The sequence below is a fragment of the Perognathus longimembris genome, chromosome 2 (assembly GCF_023159225.1).
Source record: "Perognathus longimembris pacificus isolate PPM17 chromosome 2, ASM2315922v1, whole genome shotgun sequence".
NCBI lineage: Eukaryota > Metazoa > Chordata > Mammalia > Rodentia > Heteromyidae > Perognathus > Perognathus longimembris.
The window spans coordinates 138537936-138558810 of NC_063162.1; the positions used below are offsets into that span (position 1 = coordinate 138537936).

Here is a 20875-nt window from a genome sequence, read left to right on the forward strand (position 1 = left end):
TTTGAAAGACTGGATAAAGTATGAGCACATTTTGATAACAAACTCTAGAACCTGATAATTCAGCAATAAACAGCACTGACTTAGAAAAATGACCTGAAATCTAGCAAACCATATATTTTTAGCAAAAGTATTTAACCAACAGTAAAACTTGGTTGTGAAATGTCCCCAAAATACATGTATTTTGATTATCTATTTTTCTGCATAAGCCTAATTCCAAATAGCACTCTGAAATTAACAATCAAGGTTTGCTTGCTTGCTTCTGCTGTAGTTTGTGTCTGGAATGTGCACCAAAGGCCCATATGTGAAAAGCTAGGTCCTTAGCGTGACACTATTAGTGACCTGGAGGGGCAGGGACCTACTGGGGCTATAGTGACTTCAACCCCACCCACAGGCTAGTGACTTTGTTCTGTGTTCCCAGCATGACCAACGCAACAAAGCCAACCACTCCTGTTGTGCAACCTCCAAATGGTGAGCCAAAATAAACCTTTTCTCTTCATAAGCTGATTATCTCTGGTATCTGTAATAGCAGCAGACAGCTTACTAACATACCATTCTTTCCACACAAACATTCTAAAACAGTGATTTGACTTCACATCATACTCAAATTGTGCGAAAATCTGGACATTTGTCAATGTGGGTTCAAATGATACGGGGGGGCGGAGGGGCAACTCCCAAATTAGAGGGTTGCTTTCCTAATTGGGATTATCTATAGCCATAATCCTAGTTTTCATTCCTCCCTGTAGATAATTGCCCTCCATCTACACATTGTATATTATTCCGTACCTAAAGTTCCTATTCCAGTTCTCATTTGGGGAAAAAAAGTACCACCTGCCCTACATTTCCCTATTTTCTCTCACTAAAATAGACTGTCAACTTGAAAGCACTCTTGTTTTAGTCCACATTAAGGTCCCCATCCACACGGCATGGCCCCTGCACCTGCTCCCCTCAGTCACACAACCCAAAGCACTCTTGACTTCCTGCACCAGAAGGGTCTATGGCTGCTATTTGTCCAATATGAACTAAAGATACCTTAAACCAGATGACCAAGATTTATTGTACAATATACATTGAGGTTATCACAGTCAAAGTGTGTCAGAATAAAGGCGAAGAAAGCAAAGGCACCCATCATGATCCTGCACCATATCCGCAGGGCATGGTAACGTCTGGTTCACAGAAGCTGTGCAAGGAAATGCTACGCATGATCAAAAAGCATGGCTAGCTCTTCCCATGGTAGCCAGACTGCACCATCCTTCACAGGATGGGTGGGTGCTGTTGTTGCTCATTCACTAAAACACTAGAAGAGAACAGCCATGACTTCAGGTGGAGGAAAAGGAATTTGAAGGGAGATACGGGCATCTCTAGGGTACATTCATCACCTCCCACTCGCAAACCAGCAAGTCAGCAGCCCAAGGCAGATGTTCTACGTCAAAGGCTTAGCATGCGGATCCCCCAGGCTCTGCCTCAGCATGTGTGAGGAAAGGATGGTTACACAAAATCTTCTGATATTTTTTAAATCAAAGGCTTCACGTTTATAATCCGGTTTTTTGATTCATAAATTAAGCTAAGTTGCTTGGTGCATAAAGGTTAACGACTGTTGTCTTTTCAGCTATGTGCTCCTGATCATTACATAATTGTGCTTCTTCTGTTTACTACTTATCATCCTCCATTGTACCTTCTCTCCCATTTCTTTGGGTTAGAGAAAGATGTGCTACACCATACATTTTTAACCTTTTATTAAGATTACAACAAATTACTTGCTTGCCCACGTTTATAGAAATAGTGAGAAATTCACCAAAGAAATGCCTGAGTATGATAACTGTTAGAAATGTTTTAAGAGAAATGTATGATGTTATCAAGATGCACTGGACATATAAATGGCCATGTTAAATTGAAACCTCCTTTCATAACCACTGATGATTAAAAAAAACAACAACAACAATCTGAAGACAAATGTATGTGTCACACAAAACCATTCTATACTGTGGAACTATTTCTCACTTGGGAGGGATAAGAAGACAGGTTAGAAAACTCAGTGATTCTAATGAATCTCTGTGTGGCTCCCTGGGAGGCTGCGGTGTGCGCCCTAAGAGAGGGGAAGTAAAAAGGACATCACAGGAACACCAGTGAGCCATCCGAGTCTCTTAAAACCCCCAAACTGAATCGATAAGAGTCCCACAATACTAATGAGGGGCTAGTGGTATCTAAACCGTATTTCTGCTCTGCAGTGAGGTCCCTGGTCGGCTCCACCAAAGGGGACATGGAGGATGACTGCCAAGCTGGGAGTGGGCTTGGCACCACTCAGGCCTCCCTGCACACCAGCAGCACTGCTGCTCCTATAGAGGAGCAGCACGCAGCCTGGTCTGGTCAAGCCTGCAGGCCTCCCAAGGTGCCATTCTGGAGAGATGAGCCCACCTGTTCTGCAGGCACCCGCCTTAAATCACAGGCCTAGCCTCGGGGCTCAGAAACAGAGCCACACCCAAGACAACTCCTTCCTTTGAGGTGTAAGCAGCAGAATCACACAGCCCCGGGCCCCCCACCCAAAGCTTCCCTGGCTTAATAACACCTCCTCTTCCTACTGCTCCACAGCAGATGAGGCAGCCACTTCCTGACAGCTCTTCCTCAGATGCCTCAGGGCTGCCCTGTCCAATATGGTACCTATCTGAGCCCAGGAAATAGGGTTAGTCCAAATTGAATCATACTTGTGAAGACAAACTATAAATGTGGAAGGCTAAACCAGGCGGCCCATGCTCATCATCCCAGCTACTTAGGAAGTGGAGATGTGAGGTGAGGCCTGATCTGAAACATAATAGCAATAAGGATTGAAAACGTGGTTCAAACTGTAAAGTACTTGACTAGCATACGTGAGGTCCTGAATTCAAAACCCCAGAACTGTAAAGCCCCTGAAGAAAGAAAGAAGGAAAGAAAGAAAGAGACAGAGAGAGAGAGGGAAGGGAGGGAGGGAGGCAGGGGAAAAGGATGGGGGGGAGGGGGGAGAGAGAGAGACAGACAGAGAGAGAGAGAGACAGAGAGAGAGGGATAACAACTTAGATGTATTATGCTCATTAGGAAATTTTATATTGACGATGTGACACTATTTTAGACATACTGGGAAAAATAAAAGCCATTTCCATCTATGGTTTTTTTTTAATGTGCTAAGTATTTTTTTATTTATTAATTAAATTTTTTTGATAAGGTGTTGTGCAAAAGGGTACAGTTACATAATAGGGCAGTGTGTACATTTCTTGTGATATCTTACACCCTCATTTTTCTTTCCCTTCCCTAGATCAGGTAGGCATATATACAATACCCAGTGTACCAAAAACATATACAGTAACCATGTGACATACGCCAAAGGAAATTCACCTAGAACTTTAAATATAATGTCAACAATAGAGTTTGCTTATCCTTGTCTTATATGATCATACACATATAGCTTTTGAGCTATTGTGATCCACTGAGTGGCCTATTTTAGACCTTTTTATATTTAGTAGTTGTTTGGTTTTAGTTACATAATGTAAGGTTGCTGACCCAAACCTGTGGGAAATACCATTTGACAAGAAGTTTTTTGTTTCACAGACCTGGTCTCTAGTGTCCCCCTCCCCCCACCTTAACAGTCATATATCAAGGAGATCATGCCCCTTTGTTTTCTGTGTTCTAGGCTTGTCTCGCTCAACATTATTTGTTCAAGTTCTGACCATTTCCCTGCAAATACCAGTATTTTATCACTTCTAATCGCTATGTAGTATTCCATTGTGTATAGGTACCACATTTTTTGGATCCATTCATCTGTAGAGGGGCATCTGGGTTGTTTCCATATTTTGGTTATTGTGAATTGTGCAGCGATAAACATGGATGTGCAGTGCTAAGTATTTTTAAGGAAAGCTATGTCTGGATTTTTTATTTCAGACATAGGTACCAGGAAGTTAACTACATAGATGACTCACATTATGTTTTATTAAACAGTATTAGTTTAGAATAACAGTTTTTTTGTTTGTTTTGCTTCTACCTGTAGGGCTTTGAAGTGCCTCATTAACACTACTTACATTAAATTCTCTGTTCAAAACGCCTGGTATGTTGTGTTTCCTTACTGGACACTGCCTACTGGCTATTTACATTAATAAATTCCCTAAGTCCTTCCACATCCACACACTTCTTCCAGGGAGGGAGAGCTCAACAGAGAATTCTAGAATTTCAATCCTTTTTCCAAGGCACCTCCAGGTGTCATTCTATCTCCTAGCTCCCAGTTTGCAGAGGCAAAGTCTAAACCCACAACCATCCCATTTCCTTTATCAATAAGTTGTTTTTCTATCTGGAAGCTGATAAGCTTTCCTTTTTAATCCTTAGGATTCTTTTTCTCTGTTTCCTTCAGGCATTTTAGTGCTCTATGACTAGATGTGCATCTTTCCTCATCAGTCCATGTGGAATACAGCTTCCTTTAGTTCACAGCTCCAATCTTTCTTCAGCGCAGTGAAATGTTTTATATCATTATCACCTCTCCTCTGTTTTCTTCTCGAATTTAGTCTATTTCATCAAATACAACACAAAGTTAGGTTCTCTTGCTATTTTTATAAGATCAGTCTTAAAACTGATGGCATCATATAAGCCAGAGGCAACACTGTCCATGCTACAAACATCAAAGCCCCATGGAAATGCCATAAGAGTTCTTGTAGGAAGTTGCCTTCTCTTAGTGTTTCAGTCTCTCTCTCTCTCTCTCTCTCTCTCCCCCCCCCCAACAGATGCTTTCCTATTTCACTCTGGCTACCCACCTGAGCTCAGATCTAGCTGCAGAGCTACTGTGATAAAAATATCTGCTGCTGCTGCCAGTTCTATGCATCAGCCGACAAGAAAGTTTGTGGCCCTGGGTCAAAGGAATCTGGAGCAAAGAATGACATTGCCCCATTTGTAAGGAAATGGAAGGACTTGGAAAAAATTATACTAAGTGAAGTGAGCCAGACCCAAAGAAACATGGACTCTATGGTCTCCCTTATTGGGACTAATTAGCACAGGTTTAGGCAAGTCACAACAGAGGATCACAAGAGCCCAATAGCTATACCCTTACACATAGGATGATGCTAAGTGAAATGAACTCCATTTTATGAAAATGATTGTTATATCAGAGTTGTAACTACTTTCAACATCCCATGTGTATCTGTAGTTTCTACTATTGATGATGTTCGTGTATCACCTTCTTGTGATTGTATCTACACTATCCCTGTAATCTTATCTGAGTGTATGGGAAACAGTGTGTACTGGTATTAGAATTAGGAAATTGAAAGGGAATACCAAAATTGAGAGACAAAGGGTAAAATACGAGAAACAACAACAAAAGCAATACTTGCAAAACTGTTTGGTGTAAGTGAACTGAACACCTCAGGGGGGGACAGGGGGAGGGGGGAGGGGGTTATGAGGGACAAGGTAACAAACAGTACAAGAAATGTATCCAATGCCTAACATGTGAAACTGTAACCTCTCTGTACATCAGTTTTACAATAAAAACTTAAAAAAAAAAAAAAAGGAATCTGGAGCAAGCCTTAACGTTCCCAGGTCCCCACACCCCACCCTCAAACCAGCTGGCAAAGATGGAAACCAAAATGTTCTCTTGGCAATGCTCACACAGACTGTGGTCTCAGGCTAGGTGCTAGGTCAACACCAAGCCAGTGGCGGACACCCATTGTCAGACACTCTCCTAGACTGACCCTGAGAGGGAAAGACAGCACAGGAGCACAGAACACCCAGCTCTGGAGAATCCTTTCCGCTTTCAGCCTTTCCACCATGTGTCTATACTTTGATGTGCAAGGGTTACTTAAACAAATTTTAGGGTAAAGTTAAAAAATGGAAAGCTGGATCACACAGTAGATATCATTGTACACTAATGCTTATGGAAAAAATTTTCATTCTCACGTATATATAGTCACCCCTTTTCCTAAAAGTATTTCCTAAAACAAAGCACAAATGGGCCATTCTACCTAAGGGCAGACTAAAATAATGAGACCTAATTGAATAACGGCATTTAGACCCATATTTCAGGTCGCTGCTTTGAATATTACAAAGTATTAAATTTTATGGCAAGCATCTATTCTGTAATGCTGGTAGTCACAGCCAATTGCTGTACAGATCAACAAAGGGCAGAATGGCATTCTCTTGAAAACGGAAGAACTTAATGGAACTGTGGGAGAAAACAGGAGGTCAAACCCTACCTCAAAAAAAAAATACATGTTTCAAAACATAGTTTGAAATCTTTTCCAACAATAAGACAAAGCAATCTCTCAAGAGGTAAAGTTTAACTAAGTGTGGTGGTACATACCTATAATCCCAACAGGTTGAGGAAGGAGTAAAATTTTAAGTGAGCCTGGGCTGTGTAGTGGATTGAAGGCCAGCTTGAGCTACAACACAAGACCCTGTCTCATAAAACAAAAACAAGCCAGGGATGGGTGGGGGTGAATTTTACACCATGGTACATAACCGCAATTGTTATTACAGGCTAGCAAGATACAGGACTTTGAATTCTTAATCTCACCTCAAAATAAATACATACACATATACCATACATGTACATACATATATACATACATATATGTGTGTATGTCTATATACACAAAGTAAGATGGCAGAAATGTTTAATGTAAAAAAAAATACTACTATGATTTTATCTACCATCAGTTTAGGTTAACTCCTGTTCTCTCTTTTGGTTATTTTTTTCTTTCTCCCATTTTTTAACTACTCCCATAAGGTATGAAGCCATCATCAACATCAAGTCTCAAAGTTTCCTTCCACCCTTTTTTATTTTTATTTTTATTTTTATTTTTATTTTTATTTTTGCAGTGGGATGGGGATCAGTCATGGGGCTTGAACTCAGGGCCTTGGCACTGTCTCTGAGCTCTTTTGTTCAAGGTTAACACTCTACCACTTTGGCCACAGTGCCACTTCCAGTTTTCCGATGGTTTATTGGAGATAAGAGTCTCACATACTTTCTTCCCTGGGCTAGCTTCGAACCACAGTCCTCAGATCTCAGCCCCACGAGTAGCTAGGATTACAGGTGTACCTGATGCTTCCATTACTCACCCTACCTTCTTGTTTAATACACCCTAGGCAAATGCTCTACTATTGCGCTATAGCTCTGCCTCTAGCTTCTAGTAACTTCTAATTTATTTCCCATCTCTGAATTTGACTACTCTAGACTCTTTATTGAAGCTGTTGTTTGGGTTTTTTTGGTGGAGTCAAGGGAAGGCACACACATAAATGTCAACAATCATAAGATCTATCCTCCTAACATGCTTTAGTTTTCAATCTACTATGGTTAGATCCAGCCATTCACCATGTAACAGTTGATATTTCCGATCTGCCTCAAAAGTTAAATCAGGCATACTTCAAGAAATAAGAATTACTATGCAAAAGTCACATCAAAGATAAAAACCAAACAAACAACAAACAAATGAAGATGCCTGGAGTCAAAGTGCATTAACAAGGACTTTTGTAAATCTAATGTGTGTCTCATAGTGTGAAGACATGGAATCAACCAGCAGGAGACAGAGCATACATCTAGGCTTTGCTCTCAAGGAATCTATCAGAACACAGGATTTCAATTCATTCCAATAAAAGCCATCAGTCCTGTGTGGTCCTTTCACTTCCTACCCCATTTGTTATGTTTTTAGCACTGTTTTTTGTTTGTTTGTTTGTTTTTTGGGGAGGGGGGGCCAGTCCTGGGCCTTGGACTCAGGGTCTGAACACTGTCCCTGGCTTCTTCCCGCTCAAGGCTAGCACTCTGCCACCTGAGCCACAGCGCCCCTTCTGGCCGTTTTCCATATATGTGGTGCTGGGGAATCGAACCAAGAGCTTCATGTGTAGGAGGCAAGCACTCTTGCCATTAGGCCATATTCCCAGCCCAGCATTGATGTTTTTAACATGCAACTTAGGTCACAGAAACTTTTTGTATGTATAATATTCTACAACTAATAATATTCTTCTAATAATGTCACGAAGGTCCCTCTATGCCAAGTGTTATAATAGGTCCTTTACATACATTATTTCACACACACACACACACACACACACACACACACACACACACACATCTGAGTGGCCGTATTCTCCTTTCAGAGAGAAAGAAACCAAAACTCAGAGTAGTTAATTAAAATGCTGACAATTACAAAGGAAAAAATACAGTAGAATTAATATTCTAAACTTATGACTCCCAAAGTCAGTTACTGGTCACTACACAACATGAACATGATTGCACGAACCAAAATGCTTAAAGATTCTCAGAATAAAACATTGATGTTCACATTCACACACTTGTACACACATGTCCCATCTTCCTTTCCCTCACTAACACATCCCCACGGCCTATGGTACAGCTGTATGGGGCGGGGGGTGACTCTGTGGTCTGCCACTCACTTGGCTCTCATGCACTTGCAAAAGCAAGCACAGGCACTGCCCTCTCACGTCATCAGTGACCACAATGCCTTCCCGTTCTTCTTCCGCACTCAAAGACTTCTAAAGTTGCATAAAGTTCGATGCTGCTAAAGATCTATTCCAGCTGGGAACTCAGAGCTCACTCCTGTCATCCTAGCTACTCAGCAGGCTGAGATCTCAAGATCACAATTCAGAGCCAGCCCAGGCAGGACTGTCCATGAGACTCTTATCTCAAGTTAACCAGCAAAAAGTTGCAGGTGGAATTGCAGCTCAAGTGATAGTGTGCCAGCCTTGAGCAAAAGCAAACAAACAAATAAATAAATAGCTAAAGTCAGCACCCAGGCCCTGAGTTTAAGCCACAGTACTGGCATGCATGCATGCATAGATAGATGAGAGAGAGAGACAGAGAGAGAGAAAGAGAGAGAGATACATACATACATACATTACAGTGCATTATTAGTATTAAATATTATGCTTATCATTGTAAAAAAGAGAAAACTTGAGGTTCTGGTTTAGTTCCTTCCTGCTACAGTTACTGGAGTGGAGTGGGTAATAAACTAATGCTGAAATTGCTTTAGATTTTATATGAGGTTTCTGAACCTTCCTGTACCTTCCAAAGGGGAAGGCAAAGGCATGGAAACAGCACATGTGGAGAGAATGCTGCTAGGCCTTGGAATGGACGATAAAGCCTGGAGCGGCCTTTCAAGGAGACAAACACTGTGGTGCCAGAAACCAGGCAAGGGGAGGAAACTAGAGGAAGAACTGTAGTTTAAAACAAAACTACCTCCACGTTCCACAAACATTTAATATCCTAAAAACTTCAAAATGACTAGGTAAACAGCACCCACTTATACAAATAAAAGGGTATTTCTATGATGTTAACAACTCTTTCTAAATTTCAACTACATTACAGACCTGAGGAACGGAGGCTTTTTAATTATGCAATATTAGTCAGTGACACAGTGCTCAAATCCTACGTGGCACCAGCTATGTTAGCTAAACTAACAAAATGAATAATTTAAAACTCAACCAGCAGGAATTTATTCCACCTTCACTATTTACTTCACAATATTCATTTCCACCATTTTTGAGCTGTAGGTGTTCAAGAGGAGCCTACCAGCAACCTATCTGCCTATCTAGTTTTCCACCCACAAATCACAGGAACAGCCACCTGCCTTCCATTCTTTAAAAAACAAACAAAAAAAACCAACTAGATTACCAAAGATGCTTTAAAACCAACTTCCACTCTCTTATAGACCTCCCTTATTAAATCTGAACCCATGTGAATAACCATTAAAATGTAGTCTAATCAATATAACTATCTTACACATAAAGTTCATACACTCTGTGATTGCCACAGCACAAAAAAACAAGGCATCAACTCCAAATTTTCATGCTTTGCTGTGCGAATTTTCCTTACTCTAAAAGACCTATTTTCTTTGTTTTTTCTTAAGGAACAATTCCAGACCAAAGAAATGTTTCTATCAATTTCCTTCCTAGCAAGGATTTCATGGCTTCCCATTATAACTAACGGAAAGCTTGCGGGGGGGGGGGGGGGGGGAGGCCAGGGAAGGCCTAGGTGTTCAATTGAAACGAATTTTGTAGAGGAAACAAGGCCCAAATTCCATCACTGTTTACATGCTTCCAAATATCAAGTTTCCCGTGTACCCCACATTTGACTAGCCTATCTAGTTCCCCGTCTGTGCAACGGAGAGGTAGCATGGAGACTTAAAAACTGATCCTTGATCTAATCCTACTGTTTTATAACCACTTAGAATGGTACCAACACACATGCAATTCAATTTATAAATAAATTAATAAGTCAAAGAATAAAAAAAAACTTGTGGATAACTATAAAGATGTATAGCAGATGTGATGTGAAAGATGAATATTCACTCCATCTGGCTTCAAATGCAAATCATTTCATCCTTATACTGATTTCCAAATATCGCAACACAAAATGCTTCGGTTGTACAGAAATCCAACGATGACACTGTTTGTGGTACAAACAGTTTGTCAGTTTTTGCTTAGTTCAACATGACTAAGTTTGTTAATGTATTTTGACAGACTTGCATAACATCCAAAAATGTTTTGAACAATGCAGTTTAGGCTGCAATGCAATATTAATGAGTGAATAATGTTCTTGAATATAAGGTTTAATATTTAATGATTCGGAGTGCTGCCTTGATTTGATGCAGAAGAAAACATGGTTTGGAATCACTGCACTTATCAGGGAACATGAGAGGAAAAAAAAACAAAAAAAAAACTTCAGCAGCCAGGCCAACCTTTAACCCAGTCTTGGAAGTGGGTGTCAGGTATGAAATGGACGCTTCGCCACTGGATCTTTACTACTTGTCAGCATTCACAGGATCTCACCGTTTATCAAGTGTCATTTATCAGAATTTTTAAGTCACTAGAAGCTTACATGTTTATATCAAGTGGTGAAGAAAAGAAAAAAGGGTTAGGTCCAAAACTAACTGAAAGGCTATCTACACTAAAACAGTTTGAGGATGCCAACCTGTCAGTCCCATCAACATGTCAGTTTGACTATTCCTGTCTTTTAAAATGTGTGAAATTGTAATAAAGTAGCAAGTTCAGATCAAATAATGATGTGGGCTCTGTGTTTTCCAGAAAGACAGCACTGAATCACATTCTATTACATAGCAAAAATTGGTTCGATGTATTAATCCAATCCAATGGTTGGGTGACCCACATACATTGGTGGATTTATCTGGTTTGCAAACACTGCTGATTCAGGAATAAGCATAGCATTATTCAAAGAATAAAAATAAAACCTGATCTCTCCAGTAACTATCTACATTTCTAGTTTATATGCCAAAATTTTCTAAAATATGAACTAGAGTTAAAACAACTGGGCTATGGTCAATATGCCTTCTCTGAGCCAATAATTTTCTCATATGAAGATGGAAACACTTATCCTATTTTAAGGGATTCTTGGGGGATTGAATTAAGTGATACTACTGAACAAACAAACAAAAAACTAACATTTATTAAGCAGCTACAATGTTCCAAGACCAAGGTGCTGGTGGCTCATGCCTGTTATGCTAGCTACTCAGGAGGTTGAGATCTGAAGATCACAGTTCAAAGCCAGCCCACACAGGAAAGTCAATTAACCATTCAAAAACCAGAAATGGCACTGTGGCTCAAAAGTAGTAGAATGCTTGCTTTGAGAAAAGGCACTCAGGGACAGCACTCAGGCCCTGAGTTCAAGCCCCCGGCAACAACAACAACAACAAAAGGCAAGGAAGGACTTTTAGTTTTGCCTCATTTCATTTCTACAATAAAGGAGGAAAACGAGCACAAACATATGAGTAAAAAAAAAATATACACACACACACACATATATACATACATATATATTTCCCTGATGTCCCTAATGTCTAAACCTTCATTAAGGTCATATTCTGATACCTCACCAAGTATCTTCTTAATCTTAAAAAAAAAAAAAAGACAAAACAGTGATACTCAGTGCTTTATGATTCTATTACATGCTTTAATCATTGATTAATTACTAGGAATTTATTGTGTGCTTAGAATAGTGTACAAAGCACTGTTTTAAGTGATCACACTGACTCTACTCCCAACTACACAGTGTCTTTCCTGTACAACAGTCAGATAATGCTGCCATTTACATTCATTAAATCCTATTTTTCCAAATTAGCAATTAATCAACAATTATTGGGGGAAAAGACAAAAATGAAATGAAGTCGCTTAAAACTTATATTACAAAATCTTGAAACATTTTGCCCATGATATCTAATGGTCTTCCCTCAGTGTGAGAGGTCTCATTAGCACTATAGTCCGTGAGTCATTCTGATAAACCATCTAAAAGAACAGATGCTACCAATGAGGTGGAGGCTACTTATAGGTATACAGATCTGACAATCAGATTTTTACAAATGTGAATTGAGGGGGGGAAAAGGCCATATAGATATTTATTTGGTCCCTTTACTAACCCAAGCCAAAATTCTCCTTCACATTATAGCAGCTTTTAGAATTTTACTCTAATGAACTTAACAAAAGGCCAAAGCCCTTTTGAAAAAAAATGCAAAAAAAAGTCATTAACAATGGCTCCCACTAGGGAATGAAGTTGGGCACTGGGTTTGACTTCCTTGTTTCTTCTTTATTCCATTTGTCCACAACAGTCTTATATTTAAATTAAATAAAATATGGAGGGCAGCATTATTAGGAATAAAAACCACATAGGTAATTATAAATTTCTAGAGCTCCTATTAGAAAAGAAAAGCCATCCAAATTCATGGTTAATTTTTGTTTATCCCAATACAGCCAAAATATGATCTGTTCATCATGTAATTAATATAATCATTTAATCAATAGGTTTTTATATTTTGTTCCTACTAATCCTGTGAAATCTGATGCTCTATATTTAGAACATATCTCAGTCATATGCAAAAGGACAAGGTAGGTTTATTCCTTTCTATATATCAAAGCAATAACAAGATGCTCATTAAAACTAATCAGGTTTTGCTTATAGCTCATTCATTGTGTAATTCTAAGACATTTATCATTTTCCCCATTTGATAGCATCTTCCTTACCAAACTGATTTCTCTCCAAAAAGCCAGTGTTTAATTTGCCCTCAATCCTCATAAATTGTTTACTGTCCTGGCATAAGTGAGAATTGTTAAAATCATATGTATATGCTATGCTGCTACATTAGCAGAGCTGGCTGCGACCCATCGGGACCTCCTTCCAGAGGGTCTTTTAAAAAGACAAACAGCTGGATCCTCTTGTCTTGCATGCAGTACCGCAGTCCTCTAGCACAGAGGTCCTTGGACTGTACTGCACATCTCCAGCCCCCTGAAAAACACTTTGCTAAACAGACAAATCGAAAGGGTAAATGTGCCAACATATAAGAATCAACTGCTGAGGGCTGGGAATATGGCCTAGTGGTAAGAGTACTTGCCTCATATACATGAAGCCCTGGGTTCGATTCCCCAGCACCACATTGATAGAAAATAGCCAGAAGTGGCGCTGTGGCTCAAGTGGCAGAGTGCTAGCCTTGAGCAAAAAGAAGCCAGGGACAGTGCTCAGACCCTGAGTCCAAGCCCAGGACTGGCAAAAAAAAAAGAAAAGAAAAAAAAAAAAAAACAACCACTGAAACCAAAATTAATTTAGAAGTTTACATGGGCAAACAGCTTTCCAACTAAAAGTTGTTTTTCTTAATTATAAATCTGCCCCCAAAAATGTCATATCTTATTTCTCCTACTTGGAACTTCTAACTTCTTTTTGGAGAAATGGGCCAAAAATAGAGAAAGAAAACCAACAACTCCTGCAAAACAAAAAAGTTCATCTAGCTTCATTCAGGTTGGTATTTTTTTTTCTACTTCATCAGCAAGATTCTCTACAGTTGTTAGAAATTGTAAAGGCAAGAGGAAGTGAGAAAGGGTATAAAGAGAAAAGAATCAGTTTTCCACTCTATACAACTAGAGAGCTCTGAACTGAATGGATGGATGGATAAAGTAGATAATCACAGAAAATTTACTATATGACTCTGTATGAGAACCTGTGCTGTTCAAAGAAATTTACATAGAATGTATCACTGAACGTTCAAAACAAGCCTGAAGCATTACCATCTTCCATCTCACAGACAAGAATAGTTCTCAGGTGTTGTCAGAACTGGAATCAGCATTGAGTTCAGCCCAACAGAGCACTTCCTGAGACTGTGGGGGGGGGGGGGAAGCATTTGAATATGCATGTGTAGTCCTATCAGATCTTTCCAGCCATGATCAACATTAACTTTGAGCTCCTCAGTGTTCTTCCTCATAACTAAGGTAGATTTTGGTATTGTTATAATTGTAGAAATGCATGATAATTATATTTTCCTAGTTTAAAATTTTTATTTTTGGAATATAACAATTCACAAGAACATTATATAGAGATAACCTGCATAATGGTAAGAATTACCAAAAATCTATCTCATATAAAAAGACTTATTAGAGGCTACATTACTGCTTGGATTCTAATTCACTTTTAGCTTGCCTTAATAGAATTAACTCTGACTCAGAGCACAATTTAAATAAAGACACGTTCACAATTTCTTTTTCTTTTCAAATATCTATAGAATCCTTAGTAAAATTGCTCTTCCATTTAATGTCACATAATGACCACCTCTCAAACCTCATATACAATACACTCAGATCAGCAGTAAATGGCGCAATGATATTAACTTACCATTCACTTAAAAAGAGATTGAGCAAGAATAAAAATGAAAGTGAGTAACACTGTTACACAGTTTCATTACACTTTCCAGGATGAAATGAAATGCCCAAGTTATTGGGAAATAAAAAAAGTATTTGAGTTTCCAGGAGCTGCAGTATGTTATTTATAGCCATGAGCAAGGAAATGGAATAGAAAAAGATGTAAGAGACCAGTGGGGTCAATTTCAAGTTTATGCAAAAATAAATTCTAAAAGTATTAAAGATGTATGTATAGATATATATGTATGTATATATATATATCCCTACAGATGTAAAATTAATCATTAAGATGAAGCTCGAAAGGCAGCATCTCAGGTGAGATAAATATTTCAAAGACAATAAGTGCTCCAATTTGCAGAAAGAAAATTGCCGATAATGACATGAAACAACCCACTATTGCCAATTCTTTAAAATTCCCTTAAGACTCATATTTACTGGGCTAACAGGGAACAAAGGGAGCAAACATTCCCTTAAAATAGCTGGAAACCTGTTTGCTTTATAAATGGGCTTCAAATAATAAATTAACCTCTCTAGGTTTGGGTCAGTCATGGGAGAAGACAAGATAGACTACCTGATCTTGAGAGAAGGGTGAAGAAAAACAAGCACCACTGCTGAGACTTATTATCTGGGAGACAGAGGACTGAGTCTCCTGTGATGCGCATGTGATAACTAAGCAAATGATCGCTTTGTCATTGTCCCGGATGCATGACAACAAAAAAAGCACCATGTGGCTATAAAGATCAATTGTACTTTCCCACTGTACCATGACAGTGCATTCCAGTTTTCAGTTGTTGCCTTAAAATTCACACAGTTCTAGGTATGTTTCTGAGGCTCAATGCCTTGATCAAGCGCTTGACCAAAGTAATCTATCTATCACCTTTGACCTCAGCCTACCTACTTAATTACTATACATATACTGCTGAGATAATAAATACAGATGACACAGGGTAACAGCAGATGAAAAAAGACATATTGGCAACATCTTTATGGAGCAATTTAATCTGAACTGTTTATAACCTTCAAACCTGTTAAAAATTACTTTCATCAGGAGTCTCCATCACATCAGTGCTTCAAAGGATCAGCTTTAGTGACTGATGCCTGTAAGCCCGCTACTCAGGAGGCAGAAGCTGCAACTCAAGACCAACCTGGACAGTAAGGGAACCAGATCCCAGCTCAACAAATAAAGTAGGTGCAGTGGTTCACATCTGCCAGACTGTAAGAGACATGGGTAAAAGAAATGTGGTCCGAGGCAGGCTTTGGGCAAATATGTGAGACCTTATCTAAAATAGAATGGAAATGAAAAAGGGGTGGGAGCATAGCTCAGGGGGCATAGTGCCAGCCTAGGCAAACACAAGGCCCAAAGTTCAAACTCTAGTACATAAAAATGAAGTCAATACTTTAGAATTTTAGATCTGAAAGTTACCATTAAAGACTTAATATGAGAGATTGTGCGCTGCTGAGGACAAGCTATTCAAACAAAACCAGATTCATCCATCTTTCCATATCTCTTTAACCAGTCTAGCCACTTCCTGAAGGAAAACACTAAAGCAGACACAGTTCATGAAACTGGACCTGACAAGAGGGACCACAAAAGCGAAAGGTAAGTCTCAGAAAGGCTACTTTGTACGTATATACTTAGGTCAAACTAAGGTTTAAAGCCAGGCAGCCCTGGGGTCAGTTGAATTCCACTGTAGAAACTGAGTTAAAGTACATGTCAGAAAAAAAAAAAAAAACAAGTACAAACAGAATGAGTAACACAGGACCAATTAGATGGCAGGAGAACAAAAAACATGAAGAAAAAGACAACGTGAAGCAGAAACGGATTCTAAATGTGGGGTAAGGAGTGAGGGACAAAAAACACTTGGAAAGGCAGCCTTGCACTGCAGTAAGAAATGTTTTCAAATACATCTTGCTACTTATTTTGGCTCTGGTATCTACGGACTAATCACATGATGCTGATTCAACTGGGTGCCATGGTATATGCCTCTCATCCCAGCTACATGTGAAATAGGAGGGTGACCATCGGGGCCAGCCAGGGACTCTGTCTCCAAAACAGCAAAGCCAATAAATAACAACAACACAAAAAGATCAGAAGGGATGGCTCCATAGGGCTAGAGCAGAGTTCAAACCCAAGTTCTGGAGGAGAGAAAAAAGGCAAAAATCTAAAATATATATAACTTTCCAAGACCAGAGTTTGTTGTTCATTTCACTTCCCACAGGTAATTTTGTTTTAATTTGCACACGCATTCGACTTCCCTTCCTTTACAATGAGCAGAAGGCAAACACTGTGTTATCTCTCAAAAGGTAGAAAATTATTATCTAAAGCATTCCACCAAAATTTTTAGTATTTACTGTGCACAGGCCATCCTTTTACTTGTCAGGCTGGAAGGTTCTCATACTGGCCTCTTTCTTCTCTGGCACTTGACCCTAGTAACAACACAGTCAGCTTGTGGATGCATGCATTGTTGAACTAGCCAGGTGTGCTGAGGCCAGGTGAGAAACACCGAACACTGCTGGGCATCTGGGTCTCACCCACTGTAGCTTGTCCTGTCTACAACCAGTACACATCTATTACCTCTGACCAGCTACCCCCATACTTCAGGAGAATTCCTACCTACAGAAAGCAATTCTTGAAATTAACTTAAGCAGGTTTTAAACTGTATGGACTTCACAATGATCCAAAATAACCTAGCAATTTTCACTAAGTGCAAAAACTAGAACAACAGAAACCATTCTACCCTATCAGAAAGCATCCATCTAAAGTTAATGAAAATGCTAGTCAGAGAAACATAATAAGGCATGTCACATAGATGCAAAGCAGCCCAATGTTGGTTTGACTACTATATTCTTCACATTTGCAATAATGAGTGGGGGAGGAGACAAAAGAAACTCATATTAGTAGCGAGTTAATTTCTTGAGGGTAAGTTGGCAATAATATTTTATATAACCTTTGACCTAGTAATTTTACTTGGGATTTACCCTCTGGAAACACTGGATATGTGTAAATTTAATAACAAGGATATTTGGCACAGTATTCACACTAGTGAATCATTCTAACCCATTTGTTTGAAAGCTTAAATGTCTACTAATACTAAGCAACCTTGAAGTTATATGCTGACAAAAACAGACTCACCATTGATCTTAGGAACCAAACTAAAGCAGCTCATAAAAATGACAACATGACAGTACTCCTGTTACTTCCCCCCTGTGTCTGAAAACAAGTATACTAGAGTGAGTTTGTGTGAATAGTGGAATTCATTGTGAGTAGCTTTCATTTTCTTCCTTTGTTAGGTGCATTTCTCTACATGGTATGCATTACTTTTCTAATTAGAAAAAAAATACTTCTTAGTATTGTTATCCCTTTAACATAAGTACTACCACATTCTTGGGTACTACTAAGACAGAACCCTAATGAGAAGATGGCTGTAATCACCCATCAACACTGGGCACAGGGAAGAGAAGCAAGCAAGCAGAGTAAGTCTCCCCAGGACCATTTCCACTGTCTCCTAGTGTTCTCGAACCTTCTCACTCTCCTCTGGATATTCATCACAACTCAGCTCTTACCATGAGATTAGTCAACCTGACAGTTTTAAATCTGGGTTCCTTTGAATTTTATTATCTTACCTCCAAGCTAGCTTTTATGATAATGGTCTTTTGTGATGCTTACCAAGCCAACACCCAACCCACCCCCAGCAAGGGGGAAGACAGTAGTGTCATCTCTACTATATACACAAGGTTCCACGGAAGGTAAGAGCTGGAGGGTAGAGATAATGAAAGAAGCCCTTCTGGACCTCCTTAGAGATTGCCTGTTATATGTCCGCAGAGCCTCCTCCTGGCCCCACACTATAATACAATGTATTCCAACCTTCTGATTCTTTTAGCTTCTTGATTAATTTACTTGCCCTTTCAAAATGTCCTCTAATCCATTACAGCCTTCCTGGAATTGCTGTCTAGCTTCTCAACATGTGATATCAGATGTCCCATAAACAACAGGACTATTGCATTAAAACGATGAATGAGATGTAAGCATCCTACTTCTCCTCAAGCCTATTAACTTGATGTTCCACAGGTTGAATCTCATTTAATTTGCCATTTGTCAGATAACCTTTCCAGGTATATGGCTCAAGTCCTTCCTGCTGTTAATATCTGCATGATGAGGAAAGACATCTGAAAGAAGAGGGGGGGGGAAAAATCTATGTTTTTTTTTTTCATAATGGAAACAACTAGAGGAGGTGTGTACTCAGTGCAACCAATTCAACACTGTACAACAAGACTAAAGGACACCCCCTAAATATAGTGGACCCCAGATGCTAATAGCAGTAAATGTTTCTGTCTCTGGAATGACAAGACTGAGTGATCAGCTAAGAGCATGTTGAATTCTTTATATTTTTTTGCTTTTTCTTTTGGGGCACTGGGAATTGAACCCAGGATGTTGCACTTGATGGGCAAGCGCTTTGCCACTGAACTATATCCCAGCCCAGAATTACATCAAATTCTTTGACATTTTGCCATTAGTCACATAGCAAATGACCGCTGTCTTTATGCATGGGACTGTCGCCAAACACACCCAGACTCAAAGAGATATAGACAATCAAGGGTTTTCAGGACTGAAAAGGAAAAAAAAAAAATCAAAATGAGGTTTGTCTGACTTTTTAGACACAGGCAAAAGGAAAAATAAAGAGATTGTAATTTGATAGAGAGAGGATACAAATATAAGACACAACAATGCCGAGAACATTTTTAACAAGAAGAAAAACAATTTGATTCATAACTCCTTGCAGTATTACAATGGAAGAATATGTTAAATTCATACAGATAACACTGGCAAGCCATACAAAATTCCTGAGACAAATTTAAATGACCACCATCCTAAAGAATTTGATCTTTTCCTTTTATAGTCTCCCTAGGCTTATGTCAGTAAAGTAGAATAAACATGTTATTAAAAGGGAATCAATAGGAGGCTTTAAAATATACAGTACCACAAAAGGTCAAGCCCTAGTATCGATTTTAATATAACATTTTTTTGTGTGCAGCTTCCCAAAGGGTTCTTTTCTAATATTGTTCTTCATTTTTCTCCCACTTTGTTCCCTGACTGGTGAATTTGTTGTTCTTGTCTGCAAAAAGCTATCTAAGGCCGAGTGTGCTGTGTGTGTGTGTCATTCCTATGACAAGCTGCTGGAAAAAGAAGAAAAAGGAAATTAAAGGCAGTAAGTGGGAAGGCAGGAAGCAGGCACGCTCACAAAGCTGGGCCATCAACAGCCACTTGGGGCTCTGCTTCCCTGGGGTCTTGGGCTAGCACTGATGCCCAGGAGCTAGGAGCTGAGGCAATCAGAAAAAAAAAAAAAGAGATCATCTCTCAAGTTACTGCCAAAACTCTCAGCCAATCCTTACTGCTCCGTTCGCCTCCTGATTAAAGCCCCAAATGATCCAAGGACAACGGGAATCCCTTTGACCAGGTCGAGTCCAGGGGAACCAATCAGAGGTAGATACAGCTACTTCCTGGCTCCGTCCCATCAAGGCTCAGAAATGTACACAGAATACTCTGATTCAGTCTCCTCCAAAAAAGGAATGCCTAATGCAGTATATGTTTTACATGTAGTATGTGTTGGGTCAAAATAAAGGGTTGGGTTAAAATAGAGGGCACCTTAAGAGTATGTTCTCAGTCTATTTTTAGAACAAGTCATTATTTTTAGAAAAGTCATTATTTTTTATCTGGTCACCCCAGAATTATTAATGCACTCATCAGATCAGAAACCGAAAACCAACCTTCTAGAAGGGAAGATGTCAATCACAGCTACTTCCTACCAACCACAAAAACTTGAAGAGCAAGCATTGGGCAAAAAGCCTGCAGTAAGAGGGAAAGGGGTTGGAATCCAGATACTGCTTTTGGTGGGTATTTTTAGCCTCTCCAAGCTGCTTTCCAATTGTAAATTAAACCCTAAGTCAGTAGAGCACAGAGCTACCAGAGATTTGCTCCCTGGTTAACTTACAGGCAAACACCTAGCCTTCTGTGCCTGGGAAGTTCCACACTGGCTAAGGCAAGAGCTGTTAGGGGGATCTTAAGAAAGTTCGGTTCTGACATATACAAATGTACATGCCTGGCACACAACAGGGTGATCATTAGACAGTAGTTGCTATTGACGTAAGGAAAACATCCTGTCTTTTTCTCCTTCAGTACATATTCGAACTCGTTTCGGTTTCTTAGGCACAAGAATAAAGTAAT

At 39.4% G+C, this 20875-nt stretch overlaps 1 protein-coding gene across 1 annotated transcript in view; it reads right to left on the reverse strand.

Annotated features, from left to right (window-relative positions):
• Window positions 1-20875, reverse strand: part of Chchd3 (coiled-coil-helix-coiled-coil-helix domain containing 3) — a 270667-nt gene that overhangs the window by 174626 nt on the left and 75166 nt on the right. The gene's annotated exons all lie outside the window — the stretch shown is intronic.